General features: G+C 40.5%; 1 protein-coding gene across 9 annotated transcripts in view; it reads right to left on the bottom strand.

The window, feature by feature from the left end:
* PPP6R2 (protein phosphatase 6 regulatory subunit 2) overlaps nt 1-14,975 on the bottom strand; it is an 81,691-nt gene that overhangs the window by 43,741 nt on the left and 22,975 nt on the right. For 8 of the 9 annotated variants that reach the window (XM_042948223.1, XM_042948226.1, XM_042948228.1 and 5 more), the window contains exon 2: nt 4,345-4,474. The gene's annotated coding sequence lies outside the window, so the exon portion shown is untranslated. Of the gene's footprint in view, nt 1-4,344; nt 4,475-5,426; nt 5,519-14,975 lie in introns of those variants that run through there. The other variant, XM_042948224.1, reaches the window with a different exon arrangement.

Here is a 14,975-nt window from a genome sequence, read left to right as displayed (position 1 = left end):
AGGCTCATGCCTCTCCCAACCCCACCTTCGGTGGCATCACACTGCCCACTTAAATCAGACATGATGGAAGTATTTGCACTATAGAAATCGACAAATGCTTCAAACTACAAGGTTTTTTTACTCTTCCAGAAAGCCAGTTGTTAAACATTTACCAATGTACCACTGGAATTCTGTTTGGCCTAAAAAAATGGCAATTCGAGTCCATGGAGAGCAGTAATTTTTGCCCAATCAACAAATGACACCATGTCTATAATGGACACACTGCACTGGAAGAAAGATCAAAAAAAGGGTCTGGGGCGCCTGGGTGGTTCATTGGTTAAGCAACCGACTCTTGATTTTGGCGCAGCTCATGATATCACGGTTCGTAAGGTCGAGTCCCACATCAGGCTTTGCGCTAATAGTAAGGAACCTGCTTGGGATTTTCTCTCTCTCTCTCTCTCTCTCTCTCTCTCTCTCCCCCTCTCCCTCTCCCTATCTCCCTCTCTCTCCCTCTCCCTCTCTCCCTCTCTCCTTCTCTCTCTCTCTGCCCCTCCCCTGCTTATGCTCTCTCTCGCTCTCTCTCAAAAATAAACAAACTTAAAAAATAAAAGAGTCAATTCTAAAAAAGGGTTGGGGTTGGAGGAACAGATGAGCAAAAACAGAAAATCAGAAGAGAAGAAGGATGCCTGGGTGGCTCAGTTGGTTAAGCGTCCCAACTCTTGATTGCAGCTCAGGTCATATCTCATGGTTCATGAGGTCAAGCCCCGGGCTGGGTTCTTTGCTGACACCACAGAGCCTGTTTAGGATTCTCTCTCTCCCTCTCTCTCTCTCTCTGCCCCTCCCCTGCTTGTTCGGTCTCTCTCTTCTCTCAAAATTAAATATTTTTTTTAAAAGCGAAGAGAAGAAATAACCACAAAGATAAATTAAAATGACTGTAAAAGAATAATTTACACAGATCTATGCAATGCATTCAAAGCAAGTTGCAGCCACCTGAGACTGTCAGAAACACACTGTGCCAGCCTGCCTCTTGGAACAGGGCCTGGGCTCCACAAGCTGAAGCTCAGAGGGGCTAACTGAGTGACCAGAGTGTGCACCTTGCCTTCTGTCCCAGCTCTTCTCTTCACTATATATAATTCAGTATGAAGCCTATACGTGAAATTCTTAACAGTGGATACTGCAATCCGGATTTCTAGAAGTTCTATTTGTTTTGTTTTTCAAATATTATAGACCACTTATTATACTTTCCTACAGATATTTTTATTTTTTCAAATGCTTATTTAAAAATAAACAGCATGCTTGTGTTGAGAGTTTATTTCTGATAATTCCAAAAATGAAGTCTTGGAAGGCTTCAGATTTTGGGTTTTACTCATGGTGCCTTATTTCTTTGTGTGCTTGGTCAGTTTTGTCTGTGCACAAATCCACGTCCTTAAAAAATATCTATAGGGATTTTTTCACATCTTAGGATACAGGTAACTTCCTCCACAGAGGTTTTATGTTTGCTCCTGCAGGATGCCTGAAGGCATAAACCAAACCAGAAAATCTTAAACTAAATTTGTGCTTGATTTCCCTGAACTACAGGCAATGTGAACCTAGGTTATAAATCCTCACAAAGGCTAACCCATAGCTGCAAGCACTTCCCCCCCACTTTTTTCCTGCTGTGTTTAACAGTAAAAGACAACCAGGTGGTAGTAGGGAGGGATAGAGTGAGGTAGATCTGCTTCTAGTTCACTCTTGCTCTGAGGATAGAGCCTTCAGAGCCCCTCTCACACGGCGAGAGTCTCCTTTGGGCTCCCCACCTTGAGAAGACTGTGGATCTTAACTCCTACTCTTCCTACCCTACAAGACCTCTGAAATCAAAGTCCCACTTTGTCCAGATCAGCAAATGCCCTCGGAGCAAAGGCAGACCCTCTAGTGCTTAAATTATCTGGGTTCTTACTTTCTGGTTTTGGTCTAGAACTTCTTTGTTATATTCTCACTTGTTTGTTTTTGTTTTTTCAATCCAACGCTTGTAGTTGTTTTCCAAAAGGTAGGGGGTGGGAGGTTAGAAGGTAGTCCAAATGAACTAGCTCAACATTTATCAAAAACATTAGGGATGCCTGGGTAGCCCAGTTGGTTGAGCATCCAACTTCAGCTCAGGTCAGTCTCAAAGTTCATGAGTTTGAGCTCCTCATCAGGCTCGCTACTGTCAGCGCAGAGCCTGCTTTGGATCCTCTGTCTCCCTCTCTTTCTGCCCCTCCCGTGCATGCTCGCTCGCTCGCTCTCTCTCTCAAAAATAAGTAAAATATTTTTAAAAAATTTATCAGTACCATTGTTGGGAGTTTTTACCAAATATACCTGATACACAATTCTATACTGAAATTTATATTCGCTTATCACTTTGACGAACTATTCCTCTCTCTATTGGCTTCTACTCATGCTAATGACATCTGTTGTCAACCTAACAGATGTTCTTTTGTAGGAAATCTATCTTTTACCTACAGCTTAAGAGCTTTTTGTCTTTGTTGCTACATGATTTCAATATATAGGTGTGGGTTTCTTTTTGTTTATACCACTTGGTACATAGTGTGCTTCTAAATCTGTGGATTTATATCTCTTACTGGTTTCTGAAAAGTCAAAGCTATTAATACTTTGAACGATGCCTCTCTTCCATTTTCCCAACCCTTCCATTCTGGGATTCCAACTACACATTTATGACACATTTTTATTCTATCCTCCGTCCTCTTATCCTCGTTTTTCCATTCCCCATCTCTCAGTGCTGCTGGTAATTTCTTCAGACATATACTACAGTTCACAAATTCTGTCTTCAGCCACATTTAATCTGTTTAATCCACATACACTGAGTTTTTAATTTCAACATCATTTCCATTTCTGAAAGTTCCTCTCGGATCATCTTGCTACTTTGCTTTTCATTACTAATTTGTGTTCTGTTTTGTATTACTTCAAACACCCTATACTGCATCCAGTTATTCAATCTGCAGGCCTTGGGGCATCCAATCATGCTAACTTCCTCCCAGGGGTGTGTGACTTCTGACTATTAAGTTCAAGTTTGCTTAAATTTACTCTATAGAGGGGCGCCTGGGTGGCTCAGTCGGTTGGGCAACCAACTTCACTCAGGTCATGATCTCACAGATCGTGAGTTCGAGCCCCGCATCAGGCTCTGTGCTGACAGCTCAGAGCCTGGAGCCTGCTTCAGATTCTGTGTCTCCCTCTCTCTCTGCCCTTCCCCCACTCACATTCTCTCTCTCTCTCTCTCTCTCTCTCTCTCCTTCAAGAGTAAATAAACATTAAAAAAAAAATTACTCTATAGAAATCCTGAGGGCCAACACTGAGTATGCTTTCTTCTGAAGAGGACTGGTTTTCTTCAGTGAGGAACAAAGGACAGCTATCACAATGCTCATTGTTCATATTTTTTTTAATGTTTATTTATTTTCAAGAGAGAAAGAAGGAGAGCTTAGGGGAGTTAGGGAAGTGGCAGAGAGGGGGGGGGGAGGGAGAGGGAGAGGGAGAGGGAGAGGGAGAGGGAGAGGAAGAGAGAGAGGGAGAGAGAAAGAGAGGAGACCCAGAATCTGAAACAGGCTCCAGGCTCTGAGCTGTCAGCACAGAGCCCAACACAGGGCTCCAACGTGGGAACGGTGATATCATGACCTAGGCTGAAGTCAGATGTTTAACCTACTGAGCCACCCAGGTGCCCCTCATTGTTCCTTTTTAAAATTTTTTTTCTCTACTGGCCTTTGGAGACTTATCTCAGCTTTTAATGTACTGAAGTGCTCACGAGAAATCACATTTATTGTGGGGCACCTGAGTGGCTCAGCCGTTTAAGGGTCCAGATTTGGCTCAGGTCATGCTCTCACAGTTCATGAGTCTGAGCCCCGTGTTGGAGTCTCTGCTCTCAGTGCAGAATCCGCTTTGGGTCCTCTGTCTCCCTCTCTCTCTGCCCCTTCCCCCCAAAAAGAAATTACATTTGTTGCAATTTACTCAGCATCTAACTGGATTGCAATGGTGAGCCTTTTGACAGCATCTTACGCTGCGGGAAATCAAGTCCTCCTCAATTTTCATGTTGTAAGAGGAGTGTATGTTCTGGATGGCAACCGTGACAGTGTCTGTGCCCTGTCTCATGTGTTCCCCCCAAGCGAGAATGTGCCTCACTACACACGACTCTCCCTGTTTTTTTGTATTAGAGAGACTACGTGACTTTTCCACAGCAGAGCAATTAAAACCAGATACAGAAGGATCAAAAACAACCAAAAGACAGTAATTATACAACACCTTCTAAGCTAATTTTGCTGTCATCCATCTTTGAACTTCCACTTATACGGTATATTTACATAAATTACAAAAAAGAATTAAAAAGGAAAATTATCTTACCTTCTATGAAAACTTCTTGTTTATGTTTGAATTCAAACAAAATATAAAAACATTTGGGTTTTTTTTCTTGGACTATATGCAACTTTAAGAAAGATTTTTTCATTCAGTGGAAGATTTATAATCTCTTCACCTGGAAAATAAGAAAAAAAAACTTATTTTAAGTTCTACCTTTGTAAAGTTAACTTACCAAAACAGTAGAGGAAAGGAAAACGAAAATCAGAATCTTTACTTAGTATTCAAATTATCAGATTTTACGATTATTATTATCAAATTATTTTATGATTAAGGAACTAAAAATTCCCTTGTCTTTGCTCGTGTTAGAGAGAATGGAATTGATGATACAACCCATTCTACATCTGGGTAACTAGTGCCATGGTTTGAATATCACTCCAAAGAATCCATATGAGAAGGATCTCAATGCAATTGTCCAGTTTCATAACTATACATTAACACCACCTCACTCTCCACCACGCCCCCATTGGTTCTCTCTCTCTCTCTCTCTCTCTCTCTCAAAAAAAAGACACGGGGCACCTGGGTGCCTCAGTTGGTTAAATGGCTGACCCTTGGTTTCGGTCAGGTCATGGTCTCAGAGTTCGTGGGTTTGAGGCCCACATTGGGCTCTGCACTGACACTGTGGAGCCTGCTTGCAATTCTCTCTCTCCCTCTCTCTGCCCTTCCCCTGTTCACACTCTCTGTCTTTCAAAATAAAGAAATAAACTTGAAAAAAAACCTTTTTTTAAAAAGACAATAAAGCGTGCTAAGCCACAAATCAGTGTTATCATCTTCTAGATAGGTAACTCTTTTTACATCTAGCACTTTAAATTATTAAGCTAAATAATTCAACATTGGCTTTTCAGCACTTTATACAGTTTTCAAAGTAAGAAAGTATTTCAGTAAGACTGACTTTAGGCCTGTTTATTCTAACTTTGAACCAATGTTTATTAGAATATATTTATATTCAACTGGGGGAGGGGGGTTGCCTATTTGCTATTGTTTTTTATTTAATTTTGTTTTCAACTTATGTAAAATATTTACATGGTTGCAAAGTAAAAAAGTACAAAGAGGTGTCCAGCTACACAGACCCAGTCACTGGAGAGGTATTGGCAGTTCCAACCCAGGCAGACAGAGCACCACGAGGTACACAGCAAACATCCCAGTAAGGCCCTGCCAGCAGAGTAAAAATTACAACCTGGAGCAAAGGCCATAGCCAAACACAAAGTTCAAATCCAAAATACACTACTCAAAGAGTAAGGCCAAGCCTGACAGGATCAAAATGATCTTCCAATAACTTAACCATCTGCCAGAACAAAACTCAAGATCATAATCCAGATACCAACATATAAAAAAATTATTAGACATACAAAGCAGCAGAAAATGTAACTATAATTTTTTTTTTAATTAAAAAGCAGCTAGGAGGCGCCTGGGTGGCTTAGTTGGTTAAGCGTCTGACTCTTGATTTTGGCTCAGATTAGGATCTTACTCATGGTTCATGGGATCGAGCCCCACACTGGATGTAGAGATTACTTAAAAGTAAAATCTTAAGAAGTTTTTTTTCCTCATACTACCCAAAGCAATCTACATATTTAATACAATCCCTATTAAAAAAACACTAGCATTCTTCACAGAGCTAGAACAAACGATCCTAAACTTTGTATGGAACCACAAAAGACCCCGAATAGCCAAAGCAATCTTGAAAAAGAAAACCAGGAGGTGCTTGAGTAGCTCAGTTGGTTGAGTGTCCAACTTCGGCTCAGGTCATGAATTCACGGTTCACGGGTTCAAGCCTCGCATTAGGCTCTGTGCTGACAGCTCAGAGCCTGGAGCCCACTTCAGATTCTTCAGATTCTGTGTCTCCCTCTCTCTCTGTACCCCCCCCACCCCCAAAAATATATAAACATTAAAATTTTAAAAAGAAAGAAAGAAAGAAAGAAAGGAAGGAAGAAAGAAAGAAAGAAAACCAAAGCTGGAGGCATCACAATCCTGGCCTTCAAGATGTATTACAAAGCTGTAATCAGGACCATATGGTACTGGTACAAAAGCAGACACTTAGATCAATGAAACAGAATAGAGAACCCAGAACTGGTCTCACAAACATAGGGCCAGCTCGTCTTTGACAAAGCAGGAAAGAATATCCAGTGGAATAAAGACAGTCTTTTCAGCAAATGGTGCTGGGAAAACTGGACAGTGGACATGCAGAAGAATGAACCTGGACCACTTTCTTACACCATACACAAAAATAAACTCAAAATGGTTGAAAGACCTAAGTGTGAGACAGGAAGCCATCAAAATCCTAGAGGAGAAAGCAGGCAACAACCTCTTGGACCTCACCCACAGCAACTTCTTACTCAACATGTCTCCACAGGCAAGGGAAACAAAAGCAAAAATGAACTATTGGGACCTCATCAAGATAAAAAGCTTCTGCACAGAGAAGGAAACAATCAGCAAAACTAAAAGGCAACCGCTGGAATGGGAGAAGATGTGTGCAAATGACATATCAGATTAAGGATTAGTATCCAAAATCTGTAAAGAATTTATCAAACTCAACACCCAAACAACAAATAATCCAGTGAAGAAATAGGCAAAAGACATGAGTAGACTTTTCCAAAGAAGACATCCAGATGGCTAACAGACACATGAACAGATGCTCAACATCACTCATCATCACGGAAATACAAATCAAAACCACAATGAGATGCCACCTGACGCCTCAGAATGGCTAACATTAACAGCTCAGGAAACAACAGATGTCGGCGAGGATGCGGAGAGAGAGGATCTCTTTTGTGCTGCTGGTGGGAATGCAAACTGGTGCAGCCGCTCTGGAAAACAGTATGGAGGTTCCTCAAAAAATTAAAAATAGGGGCGCCTGGGTGGCTCAGTCGGTTGAGCATCCGACTTCAGCTCAGGTCACGATCTCGCGGTCTATGAATTCGAGTCCCGCGTTGGGCTCTGGGCTGATGGCTCAGAGCCTGGAGCCTGCTTCCGATTCTGTGTCTCCCTCTCTCTCTGCCCCTCCCCCGTTCATGCTCTGTCTCTCTCTGTCTCAAAAATAAATAAACGTTAAAAAAAATTAAAATAGGGGCGCCTGGGTGGCGCAGTCGGTTAAGCGTCCGACTTCAGCCAGGTCACGATCTCGCGGTTCGTGAGTTCGAGCCCCGCGTCAGGCTCTGGGCTGATGGCTCGGAGCCTGGAGCCTGTTTCCGATTCTGTGTCTCCCTCTCTTTCTGCCCCTCCCCCCGTTCATGCTCTGTCTCTCTCTGTCCCAAAAATAAATTTAAAAAAAAATGTTGAAAAAAAAAAAAAATTAAAAAAAAAAAAAAAAATTAAAATAGAACTGCCCTACGACCCAGCAATTGCACTACTGGGTATTTATCCAGAGGATACAGGCGTGCTGTTTCGAAGGGGCACGTGCACCCCAATGTTTATAGCAGTGCTATCACCAATAGCCAAAGTATGGAAAGAGCCCAAATGTCCACTGACAGATGAATGGTTAAAGATACAGTATGTATATATATATATATATATATATATATATATATATGTGTGTGTGTGTGTGTGTATGCGCATATATGTGTGTGTATATACACATATATATATGTATGTATATACACATACATACAATGGAGTATTACTTGGCTATCAAAAAATGAAATCTTGCCATTTGCAACAACGTGGATGGAGGGTCAGAGAAAGACGAATGATGCCTTCACTCATATGTGGAATTTAAGATACAAAACAGGAACAGAAGGGAAGGGAAGCAAAAATAATAAAAAATAGGAAGGGAGACAAAACATAAGAGACTCTTTAAATACAGGGAACAAACTGAGGATTGCTGGAGGGGTTGTGGGTGGAGGGATGGGCTAAATGGGCAAGGGACTTGTTGGGATGTGCACTTGGTGTTATAAGTGGGGGATGAATCACTGAATTCTCTTGAAATCATTACTGCACTATCTACCTAACTTGTATGTAAACTTAAAAAAAAAAAAAGAAAGAAAAAAAGATACACTAAAAAGAGTTGAAAAATCAAATTTCTAGAAAATGGTGGGAAAGGTTCCACTACACTGTATATGAGAATTTGTAGCCTTATTAGTAGCAGTCATCATTAATAAAAATTAATATGATTTATTTTTTTTAAATATGAACAAATCAGGGGTGCCTGGGTGGCTCAGTCAGTTAAGCTCCAACTTCAGCTCAGGTTATGATCTCCCGGCTGGTGGGTTCGGGCCCCAAGTCGGTCTCTGTGCTGACAGCTCAGAGCCTGGAGCCTGCTTGGATTCTGTGTCTCCCTCTCTCTCTCTGCCCCTCCCCAACTTGTGCTCGCACACGCTCTCTCACTCTCTCAAAAATAAACATTAAAAAAAATTTTTTTTTAAATCATCTCATCTCAAAAACAATTTTTTTAAACAGCTATTAGGAAATAAATAAATAGCAGCTATTAGATACAGACCATAGGATGTCTCAGATGATAGACTTACCAGAAATAGACCTTAAAGCAGCTATAATAAATATGTTTAAAGACTTAAAGGAAAAGATAGTGATAATGAGTGAAAAAACAAAATTTCAGAAATAGAGATGGAAAGAAACAAATTACACAGAAAAACAAACGATTTCTAGAACTGAAAAGTAAAATATCTGAAATAAAAATATACACTGGATAGACTTAATAAAAAACTGAGACTGAAAAAGAAAATGTCAGTGAACCTAAGACAGATCAACAGAAACTAGCCAACCTGAAGAGAGAGAGAGAAAGGTTTTATTAAAAATGAATAGAGCCAAAAATAAAGAAAAAAGAAAGAAAGAACAGAGCCTCAGTAACCTGTGGGACCATACCTGCAACTGGTAGTGGCCTACCATACCTGTACTGAAATCTCAGAGGAAAATGAAAGAATAGAGCATAAAAATACCTGAAGAAACTACACCCAAAGTTTTTCCAAATTTTGTAAAAGAACTTCATAAGAAAATAGCTCACGAGTCTCATCCCATTCCTGCCCCTTCATCATGCTTCCCTCCTCCCTCTCAACATAGCTATTTTTATTAATTTTCTGATTTACTGCTTCACTGAAAAATTTTTTTTGATACTTTCCAACATTTCTTGTTCAAAAGGTAACAAATTGCTATTGTGTCTTGTTTTTTTTCATAAAACTCTTCCTTCTTTCTTTAAACAAACTTTTTACTAATTTTAAATACACAATAAAAGGACATAAATCGTAAGTGAATAGCTCACTGAATTTTCACAAAATAAACCCATCTATGCAACCACACCATCCATTTCAAGAAACTGGATTACTGGGGCACGTGGGTGTCTCAGTCAGTTAAGCGTCTGACTGTTGGTTTTGGCTCAGGTTGTGATCTTGTTAAGCCCAGGGTTAGGGTCTGCACTGGCAGCACAGAGCCTGCTTGGATTCTCTCTCTCCCTCTTGCACTCCCTCTCTCTCTTCCCCTCCCCTGTTCGCATTCTCTCTCTCAAAATAACCAAATATTTTTTTAAAGATTTAAGGGGAAAAAAAGGAGAAAAGAAAAAAGAAACTGGATTACGAGCACCCAGAAGTACCTCTCATGTCCCCAAAGGTGCTAGCCAGTACTCCCTTATGCGGACTTATCCCTAGTGGTGGACACATGTTGTTTCCAGTCTTTTGCTATTACAGATAATTCTGCAATGAAGAGCTTTTAACAAAGTGATTTAATATTTTTGCCAGCATATCTTTAAGACAGATTCCTAGATGTGGGATTGCTGGGTCAAAGGACAAATGCACATATAAATCCGCAAAATATAGACAAATCCTCCTCCAGAAGCATTGTAACATTTTTGCATTTCTATTGGCAAGAGATCAGTTTCAACACAGACTTTTTTTTTTTTTTTTTTTTGAGAGAAAGAGACAGAGCACAAGCAGGGGAGGGACAAAGAGAGAGGGAGACACAGAATCCAAAATCCGAAGCAGGCTCCAGGCTCCATACCATCAGCACAGAGCCCCCAATGTGGGGCTCAAAACCACAAACCGCGAGATCATGACCTGAGCTGAAGTCGGATGCTTAACAGACTGAGTCACCAGGCACCCCTCAACACAGCCTTGTCAAAAGAAAATATAAACTTTTGAATTTCTGCCAATATGTAGGGTGATCAACTGTCCCAGTCTGCTGAGGACTGAGGGGTTTCCCAAAACAGAGGACTTTCAGTGCTAACACCTGGAAAGTCCTGGGCAAACCAGGAGAGTTGGCCATTCTACCAATATGGTAAGCAAAAAGTGGTGTCTCCATATAGCTTTGATTAGTATTTTTATTACAAGAAATGGTAAGCATCTATTCAACTATATAAGGTCCATTTTCATTTCTTTTCCATAAACTATTCCCATCTTTTGCCCATTTTTTTCTATCAGGTTGTTTTATTTTTCTTCTCAGTTTCTATTGGTAATTTTTTAGATATATTTTTAGTAATCTCTACACCCAACATGGGGCTCAGACTCACAATCCCAAGATCAAGAGCCACATGCTTCTCCAGCTGAGCCAGCCAAAGCCCCTCTACGAACGAGTATGTATGTATGTATATATAGTTTTTAGTTAAATTCCAGTTAGTGAACATACAGTGTGTGTTCATTAGTTTCAGGTGTAGAGTTCTTCTAAATATTTGAGATAAAAGCTCTTTGCTATGACAGAAGTTCAACATATCTTTCTCTTTGTCATTTGTCTTTTGACTTTGCTTACAGTGATTTTTGCAATGCAGTTTTTCTGTTGTTAATGTAATCAATTTCTGTGAATCTTCTACTGTTTCTAGATTCTGAGTCATAGTTAGAAAAGTTTTCCCCACTCCTAAGTTCTAAAGAAACTTACCTTTGTTTTTAGTACTCACATGGCTTAATTTTTTATATTATAACCCCTGATCTATTTGGAGTAATTATTTCATTGTTTATTTGACTATACAAGGGTTAAAATAAAAGAATAATATAAAATACTCACCATAAGGACTATGACCTATATAAGATACCTGTCTCCAGGAAAGGCGTATGTGACATTCACCCCAAAATGTGTCCCACGTATCATCACTCTATACCACTAGATTTTGTTTTTGTTTTCTTTTCACTTATTTTTGAGAGAGAGAAAGAACGAGTGGTGGGGGGAGGGGCAGAAAGAGAGGGAGAGAGAGAATCCCAAGCAGGCTCTGCACTGTCAGCTCAGAGCCCCAAATGGGTTTCAATCTCATGAACCAGGAGATGATGACCTGAGCTGAAATCAAGAACTGGATGATTAACTGACTGAGCCACCCAGGCGCCCCATTTTTGTTTTCTTTAAACATGTTCTACTTGGTTTAATACACTTGTCTGTAGGGGAAATACACTTGTCTGTAGGGTTTAATACACTTGTCTGTAGCCAAAGAGAAGCAATTCTACTATTTTCCAACAGCTACCGGAAGAAGCCCAGTGAGCAAATGAAGGTAGAATGAAAAAAAAAAAAAAAAAGTTTGAACACCTAAGCAGACATCACACACTAAGAACCAGTCTACCTCAACAGAGAACTGAACCAAAACCTAAAGGAATAAACTGCTATGTGGACAGACATCCCCAGAGTTTAATGAAATAAGGATAGTCAACCCATCCTAGAATGTACATAAAATGGAAAGGGAATGTTTTAAAATCCAGGTCTTCTGTGGAAATTACATTAAAATCCATCAGATCCACACCTGTTCAGTTTTCCTACCTAAAAAAAGTTGTACCTAAGTCTAATCACCCTGTCAATCTCTTCACTGGAAACATGAGAGAAAGGGGAACAAGTTAACACAAAAGGAAGCAACTAGTGAAATTCGGAATGTAGGAATTAACAGGACTAATAACCAAATTTCTCCAACAAATCAATGATACAGAATGGGGAGGCACTCTAAGAATAAGAGATTTAAGAGACCCTCAACAAAGTGTGACGCTTGGACTTTGGTTCAAAGAAACCTACAGAAGACACTTCTTAGGCTGAGTGTGGACCCATCTGCAGGCAGGTAAAATGGCATGATTGCTAGAATTCGTTTTTTAACGTTTATTTTTTTGAGAGAGAGAGAGAGAGAGAGAGAGAGAGAGCGAGCGAGCAGGGCAGGGGCAGAGAAAGAGGGAAACACAGAATTTGAAGGAGGCTCCAGGCTCTGAGCTGTCAGCACAGAGCCCGACACAGGGCTCGAACTCAGGATCCGTGAGATCAAGACCTGAGCCGAAGTCGGACGCTTAACTGCCTGAGCCACCCAGGGGCCCCATTAGAATTTGCTTGTAAATCCACCAGGGAAAAAAAAGATTGGGAGGAGTACAGATAGACAAAACAAGATTGGCAAAATGTCGTAACTGTTGAAACTATAGGGGCCAAAGGCAGGCTGCCCCAAGATAGACCACTTTGGCATGAAGATTATTTTGAGTTGAAAAGCAATCAAAACCCAGCAGATCCAAGAAGAGCTCTTTACCTCCCCCTCAAATTGCCTAAAAAAAATTTAGATAGAGGACCTCCTCCAGGAAGAGATTTATCACTATGAAAACTACCTCATACTATGAACTAGGTACAGCAGACGGGGAGAAATCTAGCAAGGCCCGTTTGATCCAAGTCCTCTCTGGGTCCCACTGTTCCTGGGGAGCAGCAAACATTTCTTTACAAAACATTTCCTCTTTTTCGCCTTCCTGTGAATTGCATCCCTTCCCCCCTTTGACATCCCAAACTCCCACCCCATTCTCCTTATTTCAGAATGACATATATACCAGTTTGACCATCTTTGGAATTTTGGGGGGGGGGGGGCAGTTAGGGGTTTTTGGTTTGTTTGGTTTTTTTTTTTTAAATTTACATCCAAGTTAGTTAGCATATAGTGTAAAAATGACTTCAGGAGTAGAATCCAGGGATTCATCCCCTACATATAACACCCAGTGCTCATCCCAACCCATGTCCTCCTTAATGTCCCTTGCCCATCTGGCCCATCCCTCCACTCCCAACCTCTCCAGCAACCCTAAGTTTCTTCTCTGTATTTAAGAGTCTCTTATGTTTTGTCCCCCTCCCTATTTTTATATTATTTTTGCTTCCCTTCCCTTCTGTTCCTGTTTTGAATCTTAAAGCCCACATATGAGTGAAGTCATATATTTGTCTTTCTCTGACATTTAGCATAATACTCTCTAGTTCCATCCATGTTGTTGCAAATGGCAAGATTTCATTTTTTGATAGCCAAGTAATACTCCATTGTATGTATGTATGTGTGTATACACACACACACACACACACACACACACACACACATATATACTGCATCTTCTTTATCCATTCATCTGTCAGTGGACATTTGGGCTCTTTCCATACTTTGGCTATTGGTGATAGCACTGCTATAAACATTGGGGTGCATGTGCCCCTTCGAAACAGCACACCTGTATCCTCTGGATAAATATCCAGTAGTGCAATTGCTGGGTCATAGGGCAGTTCTATTTATAATTTTTTGAGGAACCTCCATACTGTTTTCCAGAGCGGCTGCACCAGTTTGCATTCCCACCAGCAGCACAAAAGAGATCCTCTCTCTCCGCATCCTCGCCGACATCTGTTGTTTCCTGAGCTGTTAATGTTAGCCATTCTGAGGCGTCAGGTGGCATCTCATTGTGGTTTTGATTTGTATTTCCGTGATGATGAGTGATGTTGAGCATCTGTTCATGTGTCTGTTAGCCATCTGGATGTCTTCTTTGGAAAAGTCTACTCATGTCTTTTGCCTATTTCTTCACTGGATTATTTGTTGTTTGGGTGTTGAGTTTGATAAATTCTTTACAGATTTTGGATACTAATCCTTAATCTGATATGTCATTTGCACACATCTTCTCCCATTCCAGCGGTTGCCTTTTAGTTTTGCTGATTGTTTCCTTCTCTGTGCAGAAGCTTTTTATCTTGATGAGGTCCCAATAGTTCATTTTTGCTTTTGTTTCCCTTGCCTGTGGAGACATGTTGAGTAAGAAGTTGCTGTGGGTGAGGTCCAAGAGGTTGTTGCCTGCTTTCTCCTCTAGGATTTTGATGGCTTCCTGTCTCACACTTAGGTCTTTCAACCATTTTGAGTTTATTTTTGTGTATGGTGTAAGAAAGTGGTCCAGGTTCATTCTTCTGCATGTCCACTGTCCAGTTTTCCCAGCACCATTTGCTGAAAAGACTGTCTTTATTCCACTGGATATTCTTTCCTGCTTTGTCAAAGACGAGCTGGCCCTATGTTTGTGAGACCAGTTCTGGGTTCTCTATTCTGTTTCATTGATCTAAGTGTCTGCTTTTGTACCAGTACCATACGGTCCTGATTACAGCTTTGTAATAGTCCAGGATTGTGATGCCTCCAGCTTTGGTTTTCTTTTTCAAGATTGCTTTGGCTATTCGGGGTCTTTTGTGGTTCCATACAAATTTTAGAATTGTTTGTTCTAGCTCTGTGAAGAATCTGGTGTTAATTTGATAGGGATTGCATTGACTGTGTAGACTGCTTTGGGTAGTATCAACATTTTAACAATGTTTGTTCTTCCAATCCATGAGCATGGAATATTTTTCCATTTTTTTGCGTCTTCTTTAATTTCTTTCATAAGGTTTCCATAGTTTTCAGTGTATAGGCTTTTCACCTCTTTTGGTTAGATTTATTCTTAGGTATTTTATAGTTTTTGGTGCAGCTGTAAATG

The sequence above is a fragment of the Panthera leo genome, chromosome B4 (assembly GCF_018350215.1).
Source record: "Panthera leo isolate Ple1 chromosome B4, P.leo_Ple1_pat1.1, whole genome shotgun sequence".
NCBI lineage: Eukaryota > Metazoa > Chordata > Mammalia > Carnivora > Felidae > Panthera > Panthera leo.
This window is presented reverse-complemented; position numbering and strand designations above follow the sequence as displayed.